We start from the raw sequence: 19,961 nt of genomic DNA, 5'->3' as shown, positions 1-19,961 counted from the left end.
TCAGAATATCCTCCTGGGTGTTGTCTTCTCGGAAGTTTATTATACTTTCTTTCACAGTTAGACCTACAACGTACCTGAGATTGGTTCTGTAGGATGAAGTAGAGATCAAGGCTGAAATGTTTTTCTATATGGATGACTAAGTGACTGTAGTAGGAATCTTAAAAGGTCTCATTAATAAAAACAAACCCAGAGCAGAGTATTGGGGTGAACACTAAAAGATCAGAGAGACAGAGCAGGCCACAGCTAACCTCACCTCACCAATTTCTCAGTTGATCCTGTTTCCTCAGACTGGAAGCCTCTATATCCTCAACTAAATGGACCTCAGCTGAACTGCTGCTCAAAAGCCTGAAAGCTTAATCAGCCTCTAGTTCCTGGTCCTCATGCCTTATATACCTTTCTGCTTCCTACCATCACTCCCTGGGATTAAAGGTGTGTGTCACCATGCCTGGCTGTTTCCAGTGTGGCTTTGAACTCACAGAGATCCAGATGGATCTCTGCCTCCAGAATACTAGGATTAAAGGTGTGTGTGCCACCATTTTCTGGCCTCTATGTCTATCTAGTGGCTGTTCTGTTCTCTGACCCCAGAAAAATTAATTAAGGTGCACAATATATTGGGGGACACACTATATCACCACAAGTGACCAGTACCATTTACTTTCAAAGCCACAGTCTCCACTGCTCTTCATAAGAACCTCTGTCTTAGAAAGCCAAAGGTCTTTGTAATGTGTAGGCTTGCCCCTGAGTTTTCCATCATGCTCTACAAGCCTATTTATCTTTCTTGTGTTGGAGCATGTTCTAGAAAGTTCTCTATCCTTATTAATAGCTCCTGATGACTCACCATAGCGTCCTGACTTTTGCTTTTTCTTCATGATAATCTTGGCCCCTTGGTTTTCCTCATACATCATAGGGTCACCTTGTAAATTTCCAACAAACCAAACACGTGGTGGGACTTTGAATATGATGACAGTGTCCAGATAAATTTGGGGAGGACAGGTGTCCCCACAACCTTGGCTCATTGTTTTCCCCCACAGCTGCTGAGGTAGGTTCTATTGTTGATCCCACAAGATAGACACCGTCTCCCTCAGTAGGTGGGGTGGGAACCAATCAAGGATGTGGAGTGGACACATTCTGTCCTTCATGGAGATATATTGTAGCATTGCTATTGGTTTAGTTACTGCTACATAGTCACAATGAAGAGTAGTCTCCTGTACTGTTTTTTTTATTACCTTATTTTTTTTTGTTGTTTTTTTCTGAAGAGGGGAAGGGATACCAGAGCCTTGAACACACAGAGCACCTGCTCTGCCACCAGGCTATAATCTCATCCCTCAAGTTCAAACACAAGCATTGCTACTTTAGCGCCGCTCTCAGCCTTGGTTGAGAGAGGCTTCTGCCTACAACGTGAGACATTAGCAGAGACTCCATGCGGTTGGTGTGCTGAGTCCAGAAGCCCATTGAGTGCTCAGCCCTACATCTGACTTGCAAACCCTCTCCAAGGCCCAGGGGACAGCACAGAGGAGATGGAAATGGTATAAGAGTTGGAGGATGAGAAGGAATGCTGCAAAAGTCTGTCTTCTGAACACGGCATAGATGCTGCACCTGGGAACTCCCAACTGCAATGGCTACTGCATCAGATCTGCACAGGACCTGGGAACTCCCAACTGCATGGCTACTGATCAGATCTGCACAGGATCTGGGAACTTCCAGCTGCATGGATACTGCATCAGATCTGCACAGGACTGGGCTCATGAGGCCTCAACCCTCCCCGAGGAGCTATGGGCAGTTAAAGGTTGATGGCGGGAGTTGGAGTCATATTCCTGGGTAGATTGCCTTCATATCCAAGTTCGTGCAGGCACCATTAAGAGCAGTGGGGCTGCAGGGTTGGGAAGAAGGGATTTGGTGAGGGAGGGTATAGGAGAGGATGATGAGGGAGTACTTTGATCAAAGAACATGTATGTATGAATGTATGAAACCATGTAAGAATGAATACATTATTTATTTATAACAAATATGTTGCTGGAGGGCTTCTCTCCAGGTTCCCCAAGCCCCGCAGTCCCACAATCCACTTATAAAATAATTACTCAGATGCTTATATCACTTATAAACTGTATGGCCATGGCAGGCTTCTTGCTTCTTTTATCTTAAATTAACCCATTTTTATAAATCTATACCTTGCCATGTGGCTGGTGGCTTACCAGAGTCTTTACATGCTGCTTGTCCTGGCGGTGGCTGCGTGTCTCTCTCCTCAGCCTTCTGCTTCCCAGAATTCTCCTCTCTCCTTGTCCCACCTACTTCCTGCCTGGCAACCTACTTCCTGCCTGGTCACTGGCCATCAGTGTTTTATTTATATAGAGCAATATCCACAGCACAAATACATGATGTTAGTTCATTAAGTAGCCCTGGTTGGCCTGTAACTATATAGACGAGGCTGGCCTCAACCTCATAGAGTTCTGCCTGCCCTTGTCTCCTGAGTGCTGGGATTAAAGGTATACCCCCATTCTTGGCCCATAAAAAGGAAGAAAATAGGCAAAAGCAAGAGAATTTGTCGCTGGAAGCCCACTGTGGAAAAACACCATGCTAATCCATCGATAACACAGGCCCTGTGGTAATGCTGCTCTGTGGCACTTTCTGACCCAGAGACCCCGCCCACACTGAGTTGCCCAGAACCTCAACTAGACACGTGCCCTCTTCCTCCTCCATGGATGGTGGCTTTTTCTGCATTCCTGCCTCTCTTGATGCAGTTCTTTCCTTGATCAGCCCTGAGATCCTTCACGTTCACTTCATGCGTCCAATTAAAACACTCAAACTGTTTTTTTTTTACCACACATAGCAGGAGCATCTGTCTTTGGGACAGAGACCAGAGACCCCCTGAAGTCAGAATCAAATGAGATGAGTCTGAGTCACTCTCTCCCTCCCTCAGGGCTTCCAAGGTACACAGGGACATTCATCCCAGAATGACTCAGTGGGAGAGCTTCCAAAATGGAGGTCAGCATGCTAGGCAGAAGAGTAAGCGTCACCTGGGTAATGGTCTGGTTAAAGAGCCAATGTATCACACAGAGACCACAGAAAACCGTGAGTCCATCCTCCATCAGGCATCCTTGTCCAAGGTACCATTAGCAACGTAGCTATTTGCAATCACAATAAAAATCACAGTAATAGGAAATTCATGTGGAGGCAACCGCACTGCCTACTGGATTTTTAATTGTCATGAGGGTGCCAGAGGCAATCTTGAGCCCATTACTTCCAAATGAGGCACTTTCTAAAAGGCTTGCAAATCCAAACTGCTTTTGCAGTCATTAATTAGCCAGGCTTCTAAAGGGACCCACAAGATCAAGCTTGTCTCTCTGGTCCCTGGAATGGGGTTTGGTAGGCGGTTGTTCAGGCTGCACTCTCCTGTCCATCTCTCTCCTCTCGAATTATCTCCCACACAGCAGTTAGGTGGGTCATTCTGGGTGACAAGGGACAGAAATCTAACGTATATTCTTCAACTATAAGAAAAATGTAAAAGAAGGTGTTGGGGTGCCTGGAACAAATGAGGGGGTGAAAGGGCACGTGGTCAGCGGTTCCTGATATCAACTGTCTCACTCATGTATTCAAGGTTCTGAAGTCCTGGACGGAGCATCAGAGTCATTCCCTCATTCCTTCGGGGACCCTGTGGTGGTTTAGTGGACAGGAAGACTCCATAGACAGCTTCAAAATTGAGAACAGCATACTGTAAGGTTGAAGAAGAAATGCGTGCAAACGTCTCTGGTCTAGTGTGGTCAGCAAATGTCACACATCAAATTGAATTTACTTCCCATCTCCCTTTGGGAGTGTCTCCCATGAAGGAAGAAACAGGAAATGTGATGTTTTGTAGCAGGAGTTATCTCCAATCCTGCCCGGGCCCACAGCCAATCAGACTGAAATAAACACACAGACGCTTATATTATTTAAACTGTTTGGCCTAATGACTCAGGCTTCTTGCTATCTAGTTCTTATATCTTAAATTAACTTATTTCTATTAATTTATAAGTTTGCCATGTGGCTTGTAGCTTACCGGTACTTTACACCTTACTTCTCATGGGCAGTGGCTGGCAGCATCTCCTGACTCAGCCTTCTATTTCCCAGAATTCTCCTCTCTTTGTCCCGCCTATACTTCCTGCCTGGCTACTGGCCAATCAGCACTTTATTTATTAACCAATCAGAGCAACACATTCACAGCCTACAGATATCCATGGCGATGTTTCCTCAGACTGTGGTACTGGGAGAGGCTTGTGAGGCACCAGGAATTTTGCTACATATTGTCTGTAGATTACAGACCACAAGGTAGAAAGTTTCACTGTTCTGAGTCTCTAATCTAAAACACAGGGAAGCCACTTGTCCATGGACACTTAGGTAGAGCACAGATCCAATCCTAAACTACTAGGCTCTACCCTTCATATCATCAGCCACTCTTCTCAGGGCCGACTTGGGGCAGGATGCACCTTCACAAGGAAAACAAAAGCTCCCAGGTCTACAGACCTGATTGAAGCCTGATTGAATGAATAAACATATCTCAAGATTAAAATGAAGTGTTAGCAGCAGGGAAGCGAGGAGCCGGAGAAACAGAAGAGATAACAGCCTGGTACACCCGATAGTGGTTTGAGGAGTGGAATGAACTAGGAGGCTCAGAGGTCCCTAAGCCTCCTGCTGGTAAGCGAATATGGATCTTGCAGGTAGGTGGTATGAAATGGCCCCATAGAGAGATGCTCCGTGCTCTGGGTCCAATCCAAATGGGCAGCTTTCTGATAAGAATTTAACTTTTCAAAGTCCCCTGGGAAGAAGTACATTGGCCAGTGACCCCAAATATTCTGCCTCCTTGGAAGTTAGCGTTTTCAGTGTAAACTAATGCCTTGATTCCCAATGACACACAGGCCTCTTCAATCAGAAACCCACTGGAAAATAACAAACAATAAAGTCTTGGGAGTAGAGAGGTTATGGAGGCAGGCCAGCTGCTACCACATGTGCCTTCCCAGTCAAGTGGCCGCAGAGGCTCAGCCTCCCCATCAGTAGATGAAATAAACCAGAGTTTGCCTCAGCACCATGAGGACCAAAGCGCTCAGCACATGTAAAATATGGAGTCCAAGGACTGGCACAAAGAAAGTGTCCCATGGTGGGGAGCCATTATTATAATGATGTAATTTGCATATGAGCTCATTAATATGTGAGATCTAAAATAGTCTCATAGAAACAGTGGGATAGTGGTTGTCAGGGGCTGGAAGACAAGGCAGATTGGGAAGATTTGATAAAAAAGAATCAGTCACACAAGAATGATAAGAGTTCTTCTGAGCAACACTCCTCCTGCAGCTAATGATGCCGTCTTCTGCATTTTTAGAGGTTATGAAACAAATGGCTATCACATGAAAGTGTAATGAACACAAATACAAATAATAACAAACACAGAGCCATGGGAAACATCGGAGCTGATGACTATGTTTATTATTTTGTTTAGGTGATGATATCAGGAGTGGATTCTTGTTTCCAAGGTTACCAAATTGTGTGTATTCAGAATGGGCAGCATTTTGTCTATCAGTTCTGTCACAATGAAAACTGCTAATACAAGATGAATAAGGATCTGGAGGGATGGCTCTGCAGTTCGGAGTAGTCACTGCTCTCGCAGAGGACCTGAGCTTAGTTCCCAGCACAGCACTCATGTTGCATGGCTCACAACCATCTGTAACTTCAGTTCCATGGGATCTGATGCCCTCTTCTGGCCTCTGTGGGTACCTGCACTCATGTGCATATTACCCATACCCAGACAACACACAGTTTGTAAAAACATTAATAATGGACCTCCAATGACCTGTCTATGGGATGGGACTAGAGATCCAGTATCACCCCGACCCCGAGGCAGCACTGTGCCTACTGTAAATAAATGAATACTGGTTTTACACATCAGCCTGTGACCATGCTTGATTTGCTTCACATCTGGTTGCAGAATCTGCCTCTTGTGCTGACACATCCAGCTGCAACCCTGCTAGGTCAGGCTCTGTCTCTGGAACCACAGACCACCTACTATGTGCTAAGACTGGCTCAGGGTTCTGAGTGTGCACATTTGAGCTTGAGCCTGAAGGGATGATCCATGTAGGTACTAACGGAGGAGTAGTCCACCTTAAAAATAAACTTTAAACATGACTGCAGGCATGCAGGTAATCCTTGCTCTTACCCATTGGAAGTGTGTGTGTGTGTGTGTGTGTGTGTGTGTGTGTGTGTGTGTACAAAGGCCCCCCAAACTGAAGTAGTTTTGAAGAAGAGCAAGAAAACCAGTGTTACTGGGCATTAGAAAGAGGACGGTGAGAAAGATTGACATATCTCTGAGCAAATCGGATACCATAGGCTCAGGCAAGAAGCTAGCCTTTCCTCTGGCCTTAGAACTGGGTTTCTTGTTGACAATCATTCTGGACATGTGGTGATGTTATCCAATTTTGGGTAGACTTTCAAATAGGTGGGTGGAGGAGGGACTCATGACACTCCCCCCACCCAGTGCCATAGGCAGCCAATGGTTGCTCTAATGGTTGCTCAGGGAGGGGAACACATTTCCTAGTGCTGTGGTCACTGACATTCTGCCCTTGGTCCAGTCAGCAACCATGTCGCATGCTCATGCAAACAACTTAATGCAGTGAGTCATAGAAGGAAAGGAATGATAAAGAAGAAAGCTGGTGCCTCTAGTGGAAGTGGGGAACGAGCCCCTCAGCCTCTTTCATAGGAGCAATAATCCCACCCAGGAGGACAGAGAAACCTCATGACCGAGTCACTACCCCTTCCCCCCCTTCATCCCACCACACTGGGGATTAACTTCCAACATATGAACAGAAAAGCATTCACACCCTACTCGGGGACTGACGTGCCCTTGATTAAAAAGTCATTGTTCTGGAGAAACGCCCAGAAGCCTAAACCTAATCAGACCGGAGTCTTTCTCAGCCTTTCCCACTTCCTGGGCATTCTTAACAGATCACTGACCATTGTCAAGAGACGCTCTTGTTACTCTCGGCTGCTTCAAACTTCCTGGACAGACCACACTTCTTTATGAGAGTGACAACTCCACGAGAGGAAGAGATTCCATCTGTCTGATTTCCAAAGGCATCCTGGGAGCCCAGAACTGCGCCTGGTGAGCAGTCATTCGCCTCACAAAGGCTGAAGTGGCAGCTGGAACTGGGACTTGTGGTGATATTTTATTTGTATGTTAATAAAGTTGCCTGGAGATCAGAGGTCATAGCCATTAAGCAGAAGTCCGGCAGTGGTAGCACACGCCCTTAATCCCATCACATGGCAGGCAGTGTCTCTGTGTGGTCAAGGACACAGCCAAGCGTGGTGACACGAACTTTTAATCCCAGTACCAACCAGAGGGACCTGGAGGTCTATATAGACAGGCAATGACAAGGAAGTCATGTGGTTGGGTTTAGAGCCAATGAGAAGGCAGAACAGAAAGGCAATAAAAAGACAGTCACACAGGAAGAAGCACTCTCTCTCTCTGGGGGAAGCAACGGCAGTGAGGTGGTCAGTCAGATAAGGTAGTCGTGGCTCTTGCTCTGATCTCTTGGCTTTAACTCTGTATTTGGCTCTGTGTTTCTTATTTAATAAGACTGTTTAGAATTTCGTCTACAGACTTGCTCCTGTTTACTAAGCTCGTTCTTCTGATAGGTGCCTCTTTGAGCACGTATGCACCTGCCCACACGCGAACACTCCCGCACAATTACATTTCAGTTACACAAATACATACAAGCATGTTATCCTTAAACATCTATTTGCCTTGGGGCTGGAGAAATGGCTCAGTGGTTTAAGAGCACTTGCTGCTCTGTCAGAGGATCCGAGTTCAGTTCCCAGCACCCACGTTAGACATCTTACAACTCTCCCCAGCACAAGTAACTGCACTCATTTGCACATACCCACCTGCGTGCACGCGCATGCACACATACGCGCGCGCGGCGCGCGCGCGCACACACACACACACACACCAGAATGTAGTTTTTAAAAATCACGTTATAAATAAAGTCAAACTCCTCCATTTCTCTTCCTTCCTTCCTCTGGAGTGTACTCTTCCACATCTTCTTCTACACTGTAACAAAAGCGCCGATGGGAAAATAACACAGTAACATTTCAGACAGTCGGTATGTTAGTACGCAAACACAAATCTGTTACATCAGACGCACCGTCTTGCAACTTGCTTTCATTTGAATTCCAGACAGAGACTGTCATTGAAATCCCTGAGAGACAGGTGGTTTGGGTGCTAGTGGGCTGGGGGTTGGTGGCCTGTGTCCTCTTGTGTTTCCAGGTGGGCTGTTGAACATGGTAGGTCTCCGTGGCTTTGCATGCATCCCTGGAGAATCTGCACAAGGATGGTTATAAGGCAGAGATGGTTTAATGTGTGTCTGCACTTAGGGGAGTTTCCAGAGCATTTCGACCCTGGACAAGTACAAGTAAACGCTACTCAGCTGGAGATGAGGCCCTTTTGTTGTATGGTGACTTCATGGTGTGTTTTCTGCGACAACTTTTGGGCTGTGTGATTGGTCATCATTTATGTCCACCTGCTTCCCCCCGCCCCACTTAAGGACAGATGCCAGGAAGAGAAGTCTCTGTTTCTTGGGGAGCAAGCATATTTTTTAGTTTTGATAAACACTACCAAACAGTCCTCCAGAGTAGCTATGGGCAAGGAGAGGAACCTGATTAACAGTAGAGTGTGGTGGTCAGGTCATGACCTGTTTGTGCCCGCCTTGCCGGATGCTGAGCCTGCTTCCCCTGAGCTCACTGGGCCACATCTATTTTCAGAGCTCCTGGCACCCCTAGCTGTCCTCATCATTATTCGGGCTCTGGGTCCTCGAGCAGGCCAAGCTATTGCTTTCTTCCTATTATTTACCACGGCCAAGTACTTTTGGAATTCTGGGTAATAATGGCAGACAAAACGCGAGCGAAATGGAATGTGGGACTGGAGGTGCTGAATGCGGGGCTTTATGCTGGAGACTTTGGCATGATTTCAGCTCGAAATGGAGCACTTTGCGCTCGGCCTAAATTGCCTCAATTGCACCTGGCGAGCAGGGCAGACGCGGTGTGGCAGACAGGTGGAATGAGTTTTAGGAGGAGGGCTGGCGGCCTTCCCCAGTCTGGGAAGAAAGGAACCAACTCCCGGGAGGCAGAGAAAGGGCAGAAACCCAGCTCTGGACTCCAAACTGCGTTTTGTTTCAAATCCTGTGGATGCCAGCCAAAGGGCCTTTACTTGATAACCTCAGACAGTCCTCTCTCAACACGAAAAGGGAATTTTAGTCATTTACAGCCTCCATTGGCCATCTTAAAACCCACCTCATTTCTTTATTATCATTGCCACAAGGTTTGGAGAGAAGGCAATATTTGCAAAGTGGAACCTAAGAGACTCTTTGAGAATTCGAATAAGCCCCCCAGCCGCTTCCTGGGGTGGGGATGGCTTTCCAGTGGGCTGGTGTTTGCCCACCCAGAGCGTCCCCCCACACCACGCACCTCTCCCCATGATTACTGCGGTTAGTCAACTATCGACTTGGGAAACAATTTTGTTCCATTTGCTTTCTCTGCCTGAGAAAAAGAAATAAAAGGAAGGCTTTGAAGTACCTTTCTGGCGGGTGTTTGCATTCAAGTGCTAATGTGTTACCGAGGAAAGCGGTGGACGCTAAATGTTTACATTAAAATGGAAATATGGGATTGATTTTTTCCCGATAGGGGCTCCTGGTCCCTTCTTAAAAGTATACTTCAAGAGGCCGAAAACAATACAAAACCCGAATCACCATCTTTAAGTGATATCGGCTGAAGCAGCAACTTCTGGTGAGTTACAGCTCGAGCCAGGTAGGATAATTGTTTTCAATGGCTCATCAGTACGCCCCTGTCTTTGTCACAAGAAAAAAAAAAAAAAAAAGGAGAATTTATTTCTCGGCCAGGCACAGGCTTATTATCATCCCAGGCACTTGTGTTTTTCCTCGCTGTGACTAATATCTGAGGAAACTACTTAAAGGGTACAAGATTTATTTGGGCTATGATTTCAGTCCATGGTCCGGCTCGCTCTCATGCTGTGGGCCTGTGGCAAGGCAGAGCATCACACTATCACACTGGGGAGAGGAGGGAGAGGATGGAGAGCACTCCACCCTCCTCCAGTTAGGTACTTCCCCTAGTTAGACTCAACCCACACCTTTCATGGCACCAGTACCTGGAGATCAAACCCTCAGCCCAACACATAAGCCTCTGTGGGACATTCCATAATCAAACCTTAACAGCAATTTTTCTAATCATGACAACCTTCCAGACATTTTGTTTTTTAAAGGAAGTCCTTCAAAATGATTAAGGCTGAGGCTCTATGAGTCTAGCTGGACGTTGCTAGGCAAGCTTAGAAAAAGTAGATTAAGACACTAGTGTTTTGGAGTTTGAGAGATGTAGCTGGCCGTTCCCAAGCTGTGTGGTAAATGTCTCTTTGAACCTTGGTCTTTCCATATCTAAAGAATGCCGCCCAAGTTAGGGGGAAGACTGGGTTCCCACTGGAAAAACACTTGAGAAGAACGTGCATATTAGAAACAAATTCCAAATAGTGTTCTGTTGTAGACCCAACGTAACATTACTAATGATATTCACCTGTAGCTCCAGCTCCATGGGGTCTGTTGCCCTCTTCTGACCTCTACCAGCACTTCACACACATGTGTAGGTACACAGACACACACACACACATATGCAGATACATAGACATACATACAGTCACAGAAATAAAAGTCAAATGACCTTTAATGATAAAAGATATTTCTTGGCATTCACTCACGCAGTTTTTCAAACCTCTAACTGTTTCCATTGGGTAGACACTATTCCTTTGCCAATTCTGTAAAGATACCAGCTAACTTATTCAACAAATATTTATCAAATGTGTTTGCTTTTCTTAGTCAAATGGGATCAGTCAACTTATTAAAATATTTACCAGAAGTGAGTGGAGACCAGGCATCTATCCAGAGCTACAGTGAAGAATGCTAAGGACCAATACTCCTGCCAATGGGTGTGTTGTGAGAGAGGGAGCCATGGCCACACCCCTCCCTCTTCTCTCGGGTTCTAGTCAATCTTGGTATGCATCCCTAGACATCTGTAAGACCTGGGCCATAGAGAAGAAGGTTCCGGAATGAAGCCTGAAGAACCACGATGACAGCCCAAGGGGTCATTGTTGACTTGAGAAACTTGATGGGGTTTCAATTTCAATGACAGCTCAATGGCTTGGTACATGGATGACTGAGGCAGGACCACAGAAATACTTAACAGATGCTCAGAGATTTCATTCTATCATGCCAGTCTTGGGGTGGAAATGTCTAGACATTATGCTTCCTCTGGCAGACATGAATGTGTGTATTTACTCCCAGAAGAATAAATGTCTGCCGAATGTTTTGAACCTCTGAATACAAGACAGGGTAGAGGGTGGGATGTTGTGAATGTGATGGTTTGTCACTCTTTTATCTCTGTAGGACCAGAAAATATCCTCCCTCAAATGCCTGTGCTCTGCCGGCATGACCAGCCACCAAATTATTTCTCAGTTCTCCTTCCCTGTCTGTTCTACCTGCTGCATCATGTGGGAGTGTCGCCATGTTGGAAGCTAGGTTGAGAACCACTGACTTAGAGCATCCAGGGAGGACCAGAGAGGCTGGTCAGGGGTCTTTTGCAGTGATGTGGGTGGAGGACAATGATGTCTTAGACTAGACTAGCAACACCAAGGTGTTGGGGAATGGCCAGATTCTGGAAGCACTTCAGTTCATGATGGATAAATTGTGGGTCATGTTAGAGAGATGATGTCAAGCTGAGCCATCGAAGGAGTGGAGCTTCAATGGGAATACGGACAGAATGGACTTGTGGGTGGGGGCGGGGTGGGCAGGCCTGACATGTTTATAGACATTTAAAGGATGACATTGAGCCATGGGTTGATCATGGGATTGAGGTGGAGTCAGGTGGAGGGCAAGCAGTCCACAGTCTGGAGGGAGGTGCTGGTGAACAGCAGGCAGATTACTCCCAAACAACACACAAGCGTGTCCACAGGGTGATGTGCTGTGGGCGGGCTGTGGAAGCACGGAGCCAGGTCCAGTCCTGTGCTGGGGAAGCAATCCCCACCCCTCACCGAGTGACAGCTGAACTGTAACTCCGAGGCTCTTACAGGGCAAGACCAAGGAGAAGGAACAGTGTCAAAGGGAATCATCAAAGCAAAGGCCCAAAGCAACAGCAGAAAGTCTTGCCATTTTGAAACTAAAAATAGTCCAGTCTTTCTCCAAGAGGGCAGAGACTGGGGGGAAGGGCGGAAGGAGGAGTATGGAGTGGCCGTGACTTGGAGGCCACATTAAGAAGTCCTGACTATTTTATGAGCACACAAGGGCACCACTGGGATGTGCTAAGCAGGTCTCTGGGGTCAGATTTAATACACGCCTTTCCTCTGGACAGACCTTTCCCCCAGGAATGTGGTAGGCCAGTTCGGTGAGCTCATCTCCCCTGGGCCGCTCGAAGGCTACCTTCTTGTCCATCCCCATTAGTGCCACTCCAGACCTCATCAGGCATGTCGCATCTAAGTAGGTCACAACAGACAGAAAGGTCCCTGGGGCTTCATTTCCCAGTGTCCCAGCCGAGACTCAGGCAAGAATAATCGGCATGGACAGGCTGGCTTTGTGCACTGAGTTGGAGGCTCTGAGTAGGGAGTGTGGAGTGCTTTCTGGGGCAGCCCCGAAAAAGCCAAATAGAGAAGCTTCGCTCTCTTGCTTTCCATGGGAGCTTTTGTTTGTTTTGTTTTCATAGAGCTTTGTACAGTAGGAAAGATCAGCTAAGATCCAAGATTCAACCGCTTTACCCCCCATGGCTCTTTCACTCTCTCACGAGGTTGTGCTAAACATTGCAGCGTGTGGGCATTTAGAATGCCTATCTGAGTCATTTCTAGAAAGAGTCCAAGACACACCCTGCGGCTTCCGGGAGGGGGCTAGATCTGGATGCCGCAGATTGAGAGCACGGGTTCTGAAAATCCAAACTCTTGGACTGGATCTGTCCTCTACTACACAACCTGGGACATGGCAATAACCACAGCCCAGCTTTAGCAGCTTTCACCTTTCAAAGAAGGAGAGTTAGACTGAGAAGGAGTCAGATAGCGAGAAACAGCAGTTGATTAGTGATGTCTGTTAAGGGCATGGCATGAGAGAGAGGAAGATAATCACCTAACTGCTCTTTTTTTTTTTTAAACTCTTTTAACCTTTTTATGTTAAATCACAGATTTGTAGAAAAACATAGCTTAATATTATTAGAAGCATCAACAAAAAGTAAATAGTCTTGTATTTATATTTAAAGAAATTGAAACCATAACTTAAAACCTCCCTTTACCTGCCCTTCTTCATCACTACAGCCATATTTTATCGAGTATTTAAGGATAAAAATAATAGCAAAATTACACTATTTCAGAGCAAAGAATTGCCAGAAACTCATATTACTGGGTCATCATAATTCCTGAAAGAAAAATAAAGACATTACAACAAAGTAGTAGACTGATCACTAAAAATTTATAAAATTTATAAATACAATCTTGTCAAATACATTTTACCAATACACAAAATGATAAATTTGTTGAAAACAGAACAGTAATTGCCCTCCCACTTTCCCACATCAAACCCATGGCAGACATCACTAATCTATTGCTTGGTTTTTGCTACTGATTTTTTTCTTCAGCTTAATTCTTCTCAGTCTATTCATGCATCTAACATCAATCAATTAAAATTGACACATGAGAGGAGATCTACTTGATATCATCAGACTAATGGGTCCTACCAATATAAACCCCAAATGCTATAATTTTTCTATCCTGTTGAAGTCTGGAGGTCATTTTACAGGCAAGCATTTCAATCAGGGTGGAGTGAATTACTCAAGATTAGACATGGAAGGGCAAGAATGTTTTGAGACATGCCTATGAAGAAATATGTTGTAAGTACATACCTAGGTCCACCATAATCTTGTTTGTGCTTATTTGCACTGAGTTACTAGCCCTTGAGGGCAACGTTGGACCTACAAACATCTAAGGCTATTGACCGAGGGTTAGATTCTTAGAGAAGTGGGTGAATGGTATTACTCTTGGAGTCATAATGGTTACTAGGGATGAAGTCTGTCTTGGTAAGGTTTAACTGTCAGCTTGACAGAACTTAGAATATTCTTGGAATAGAATCTCAGTTGAGGAACTGGATGATCAGTCTGGCTTCTGGTGTTATCAATGAGGGATTGTGTGGTTAACTGATGTAGGAGGGTCCAGCCCACTGTGGACAACACCATTGTCTAGGCAAGTGATCGGGAATTATATCAGAAAGCTAGCTGAGCGTAATCTCCTGCCAGTCAGCAATCAGCATCCTCCGTCACTCCTACCAGACTTCTTTGACTGTGAAGTGAGTCCTGGGTCAGAACAGATACTGTGTGAAATAGCAAGTAATCCCACCTTCAAGCCCTTGCCTTGACCTCCCTCCATGAGGGACTGTGACCCAGAATTGAAGCCAAACAAACCCTTTTTCTAACCTATATTGTTTTTGGTGCAGGTGTTTTATTATAGTAACAGAAATGAAACTAGAACAGGGTCGAATCTAGTGGCTCTCATAGATGGTTCTGGCATCTATGCACTAGAGATCCCCCACGTGTGTGTGTGTGTGTGTGTGTGTGTGTGTGTGTGTGTGTGTGTGTGTGTGTGTTTGGTGTGTATATATGTGGTGTGTGTGTTTGTGTGTGTGTATAGGGTGTGTGTCTTGGATGTAGTATGTGGTATATGTACAAATGTGTGTAAATGTGTATGGGAGTGTGTGCTGTATGCACAGAGGCCAGAGTAGATGTCAACCTTCAGACAGGGTCTCTTGATGAACCTAGAGTGAGAGTGGCAGCTGGTAAGCTCCAGTGACCCTCCTGTCTCTGTCTCTACCATGTACAAACAGCCTTAGCCATTTATAACACAGGTGCTGAGGATTTGAACTCAGATCCTCATACTGAACATGTCCCTGCCTCTGATTATAGATGCTTCTGTGACTGGCTTTAGCTTTGTGTCTGTGAATTACAGACATTCACACAGCCACTTTCTGGTTTTCTTATGGCTGCCTTAGCTACTGCTTAAACTCACAGTCTAGTGCTAGTATGGAATATATTGTCTTTCTGCTCATCTTCTTCCAAATCTGGTCCTTCTGTGTTTTCTACAACCCACCACCATCCCTCTAGTTACAAATGCCAGAGAGGCTTTAGAAGATGTCTCTGTCAGACCTCACATCTTAATTAGCTCTCACACACCTACTTTTCTCTCTCTTCCCCCCCCCCCCCCACCCAGCACTGAGCTCCTATCATCCTTCACGTGCAGGACGGTAACAGTCTGAAATGGTGCTCCTTCATCCACTCCACCCCCCACCCACACCATTCTCCACAGTGCAGCCTGGATAATTTTTCCAAAGGACAAAAGTGGATTATTCATTCCTTGCTTAAAATGGGTTGGAGTCTCCACGCTTATAAGGCAAAGAGCCAGCCTGCCCTACACAGTGCTAAGGAATCAGGTTCCTGACACCTGCTGTGTCGTGTACCAACATCTGTGACTTCCTGTGCACACATCCCACATCCTGCCCCAGCCCAGCATGCTCTTCTCACCTCTCTGCAATACATCTCTCTTCCTTCCTAGTTAGCTCATTCCTAGACACTATTCCTGGTTCCTCTCTTGGCCAAGTCTTCCCGAACCTTCCAGCTCCTTTCCCAACAGGCTGTGGGAGACTCAGGGACTCTGTTCCATCCCCTCATTTATTTTTGTAGTGAAATGCTCATTTGTCTGATTGCTTGCTTAATGTCTGCCTTCCCAACTAGACTGTAAAGTCCATTCAGACAGGAACGTATTTATTTTAGCTATTACACCCTCTGGGCCTTGTTCGCTGCCTGGAACTCAATATACATTCGATAACCATTGATTAATGATGAGTGAATGAATGAATAAAAGGATCTAGCTGCCTTGTGTAATGGTTTGGACTTTCCAAATCCCAACCCTTTTGACATTTTGGGCAGGACATGTTGCTACAGAGGGGTTAGCTTGTTCCTTATAGAATGGTGTCAATATTCTTAGGCTCTGTCCATTTAGATTTTGGTAATATTTTCCCTGTTGTGACCACTAAAAATGCTTCTAAATACTGCAAGTCTCCCTCAGTGGGCCAAAATGGACAACTACTGTGGTATATTATACTAAGTATGCAAGGCATTTGTTTGAAACTCTTGGCTCTGGAACTCTCTGTTCTGTGCTTTATGGAGTACTCGGTAGCATACTCTGGTCTCTCCATACTAGAGTCCTTCTCTAGTTGATAGATCCATCTGCCTGCCGAGTAAGGCTCCTTTCTGGTGTCCCTTCCAGAGTATAAGTCTATTTCCTGCCCCATGAATGTCAGAGGTCATGAACTCCATGACTTTCCTCAGCAGAATGAATTCCAGTAGGCATGAGTGTTGATATCATGCCTGAGACAAAACACTGAGTCATAGATTCCATGTTTTCCTTTCCCCTCTGTTTCATGAATGGGAATGAAGCTGCTTCTCACTAAGTCTGTAATAAAGAAGACATGGGCCAGTGTGGAAACAGATTTGTTTGGGGACACAACAGGGATGTATATCTGTCACTCCAAGGCTTCCATGCTCCATATGCAAACAAGGGATGCAAAGTCCAGAGGGAGTTAGTGCCGTGTAATTGTAAAGAATAGAGGTGTCACTCTATGGCCCTCCATCTATATAAATAAAGTTTTATTGGAGAACAACTGTGTTGCTGGTTTTTCTCGGGGCTGTTTGTTGGTAGTTACAACATGACTCAACAGGATCAGATTATTAGAACTCTGAAGTGGTCTAGCCAACAGACTCATTATGGGCTGCAAACTGATCCAGCTGAGTTCCCTATTTCAGGGCATATAAATGGTAGGAGAACAAAGGAAGAAAAGAGCGATTGAGTTCAAACGCTTAATGTATTGATTTGGGTTCTTACATGGGGTTCCAGAGGACTGGGACCAGGGAGATCATAGAGTTGAGTTTAGTTTCTGTATGTACTCTTTACAGTAGTCCCATTACTAAATGCACAGGCCTTTATCTTAATTTTTTTTTCAAATTTCATACGAGTACTGCATTTACATTACTTCCTCCCTTCCCCTCCAACTTCTCCCACAATTTATGATCTTTTAAATTATTATTTCATGTATATGTGCATTTTTTTATATCTACACATGTGTACTTTACTGAGTCAAATTTAGTTTTGCTCTTATGTACATGTGTCCGGGGTTGGTCACTTGAGATTGGACCACCTATGTGGGAATTTAATACCAAGGCAACTGATTCTCCCTTCCTGAGCGGCCACTGACCTCCCTGTAGTTCTATCATCTAGGGAGGGAGACCATGTGGAAGGTCCCCTAAGAATATGAGCATGCTGTGAATGGAGAAAATATGTGTTGCTCACATAGATATCCTCAAAATTACATTATTATTGATTAGAAGAGGTGGTCACAGTGTTTCTTGAGTGGCATGATGAGGACCAATGCCCACATACTCTGCCCTTCCCCCCTCTAGAGCTTTTGTTCTGAGCAAGTTGAGAGGGCCATGCTCTCTATCACTATGTGTGATGGAGGGTCCAGAACTTTGATAGGGCAGAGTCGCAACTGGAGGTATCTTGGGTTCTTGTCGCACTGGGATGGGGAACTCTCTGGGAGAGATGGTGACCAGACCAGTTCATAAAATGGTAATAACTTGTTTTAAACCAAGAGACTCTCAATTGGCAGTGATTTTCGTGCCCTCCCCCAACTCTGTGTACATAATGACATTGTCTGGAGACTTATTTTTACCTATGTATCTATGCATCTGCATGTTTGTGTGCATGCCATGTGAGTGCAATACCCATGGAAGCTGGAAGAGGGTGTTAGATGCCCTGGAGCTGGAGTTACAAGTGGTTCTGAGGTTCCCGAAGTGGATTCTGGGGACCAAACTTGGGACCTCTGTACGAGTTGTATGCTAGGTCACTGAGATTTGGGGACTTTCTGCTTTTATAGCATCATAGGTCCTTTCCTTATAGCCAACAAATGGCTGAAATACAAGACACATCTTAGCTTCATAACTAACAAAATCTCCATATTTCCTGTGGTGCCAGAATCATTGAAGGAAACAATAAAGGAGTTATGAATAAATTGAATAAGGTTAACTCATGAAGAGCTATCACATTTTCCGTATCGAAACAGATATGTGGAAGGAGAAACAAAGTGCAAATGGAGTAGATATTTTCATACCACAACCCATGGGTCCAATTTGGCCCTCTGCCTGTTTGTGTAAATAAAGTTTTATTGGGACACAATGATGGTTCCTTGCTTCTGTATCATGTATGATTGTCTTTGTTTTTTCATTGTTGGAATGTAGGCAAGTAGCTGCAACAGAGACAACACATTTTGCAAGGCCTATATTATCTACTGCTTGGATCTTTGTAGGGACAACTTTTCGGACTCCTGTTAAGAACCTGGGTTCGAGTTCTATCTCTGACATCCACCAGCATATGATATTGGTCATGTCACCTCTCTGAGATTTAATAGTTTCATCAATCAAATGAAGAGAGTGACAGAACCATATCCTATAAGGTTTTATGATCCTAATTGTTTTATGATTTAATAAGCTCAAGTGCTTTGCCCATTCCCAAGCCACATAAAATATGCTTAATGGAGGATAGTTAACTATTGTTATTTACACATTGATCAGTCATTTGATTTACCCAGTTCTCAGATATGCACAGGGCACTTCCTGTACGCCTATTGGTCTAGGCAAAATGGATCCAAAGGCCAGGTGATGTTAAATCCTGATCTTCAAATTAGTTTGAGTTTAGGAAACAGATAATAAAGGATGATAGCTCTTATTAAGTTAGTATTACAGATAATAATAATAAATGATGATTATAGTAAAACATTGTTTGGGCCTCAGGTGGCGGTAGAAACTTCCATGGGGATTAGCAGTGAGTTTTCTTTTTTCCTTGCAGAACCCTGGCAGCCCACAAGGAAATGTGTTTATCTCAAAGGCACTTGGCAGAGCTAGTACAACCGGGGCCAAGCTGGTAGAAAGACCCCATTTCTCAACCCAGCTTTCTACACGGAATTATTTAGAAGGAAACTTTATCAGACGGCCTTCCAGCTCCACGTCATCCATCTTGCAGAGGTAATTCAATAGCCCTCGCCAGCTGATGATTTATGGGATGGGTGGCCTCCGGGAGGCCGCTCTTTGTATTACAGCCTGTCTTTTATCAGTGGCTGGCGACCTGCTAGCTGGGGCCAGAAGCAACAGGCTGTTTGTTTAATCCTGTTAATCCAAGTCTTGGTTACAGCTAGCTCCAGGGCCAGCAGAGGGCCCATGGCCACTTGGGCAGATGAGAGTCTCAGATTGTTCCAAGTTGGGCGCTCTCTCATTAAAATGGAGTGACTCTGTCTTAATACAGTGGGGCTCTTTCTTCTGTACAAAGCTTCCCTTTGGCTCCAGCCTCCAGACCCTCTTGACCTCCCAGTTCTCGGGAGGGAGACATTTTCGTCTTTCCTTTACAAATGAGAAGCCCACACTGGGGGCGGGGGGGGGGGAGCATTTACTTAATTCATGGCTCGATTGAGAAAGCTGCAGTGAATGCTTGGGATCTGTTGTGAGGAAGCTCAGGGTGGTGGGGACGGGGCGTGTCTGAGCTTTTGTCTCCTTGTTGTCCTGACCAAAGAGCCATGCTGAAGCAATCTCCAGGAAGCCAAAGCCTCACTTTCTCATCCATAATGTCATTTACAGCACTTAGCTCTGGGACTGACACACAGTAGGTGTGGTGGCTTGGATGAAAATAGCCTCCATAGAAACTCATAGGGAGGGTCTTTATTGGAGGAGTGATCTTGTTGGAGTAGGTGTGGCATTGTTGGAGGAAGTGTGTCACAGGGGGTGGGGCTTTGAGGTTTCAGAAGCTCAAGCCAGGC

At 45.3% G+C, this 19,961-nt stretch overlaps 1 long non-coding RNA gene across 2 annotated transcripts in view; it reads left to right on the top strand.

Moving 5' to 3' along the window:
* The window catches only part of LOC102911224 (uncharacterized), a 71,415-nt gene that overhangs the window by 32,943 nt on the left and 18,511 nt on the right, over positions 1 to 19,961 (top strand). For both annotated transcript variants that reach the window (XR_013047527.1, XR_013047526.1), the window contains exon 3: positions 19,001 to 19,176. This is a non-coding gene — a long non-coding RNA (uncharacterized LOC102911224). The remainder of the gene's footprint in view (positions 1 to 19,000; positions 19,177 to 19,961) is intronic.

This window comes from Peromyscus maniculatus, chromosome 23 (assembly GCF_049852395.1).
Source record: "Peromyscus maniculatus bairdii isolate BWxNUB_F1_BW_parent chromosome 23, HU_Pman_BW_mat_3.1, whole genome shotgun sequence".
Classification (NCBI taxonomy): domain Eukaryota; kingdom Metazoa; phylum Chordata; class Mammalia; order Rodentia; family Cricetidae; genus Peromyscus; species Peromyscus maniculatus.
This window is presented reverse-complemented; position numbering and strand designations above follow the sequence as displayed.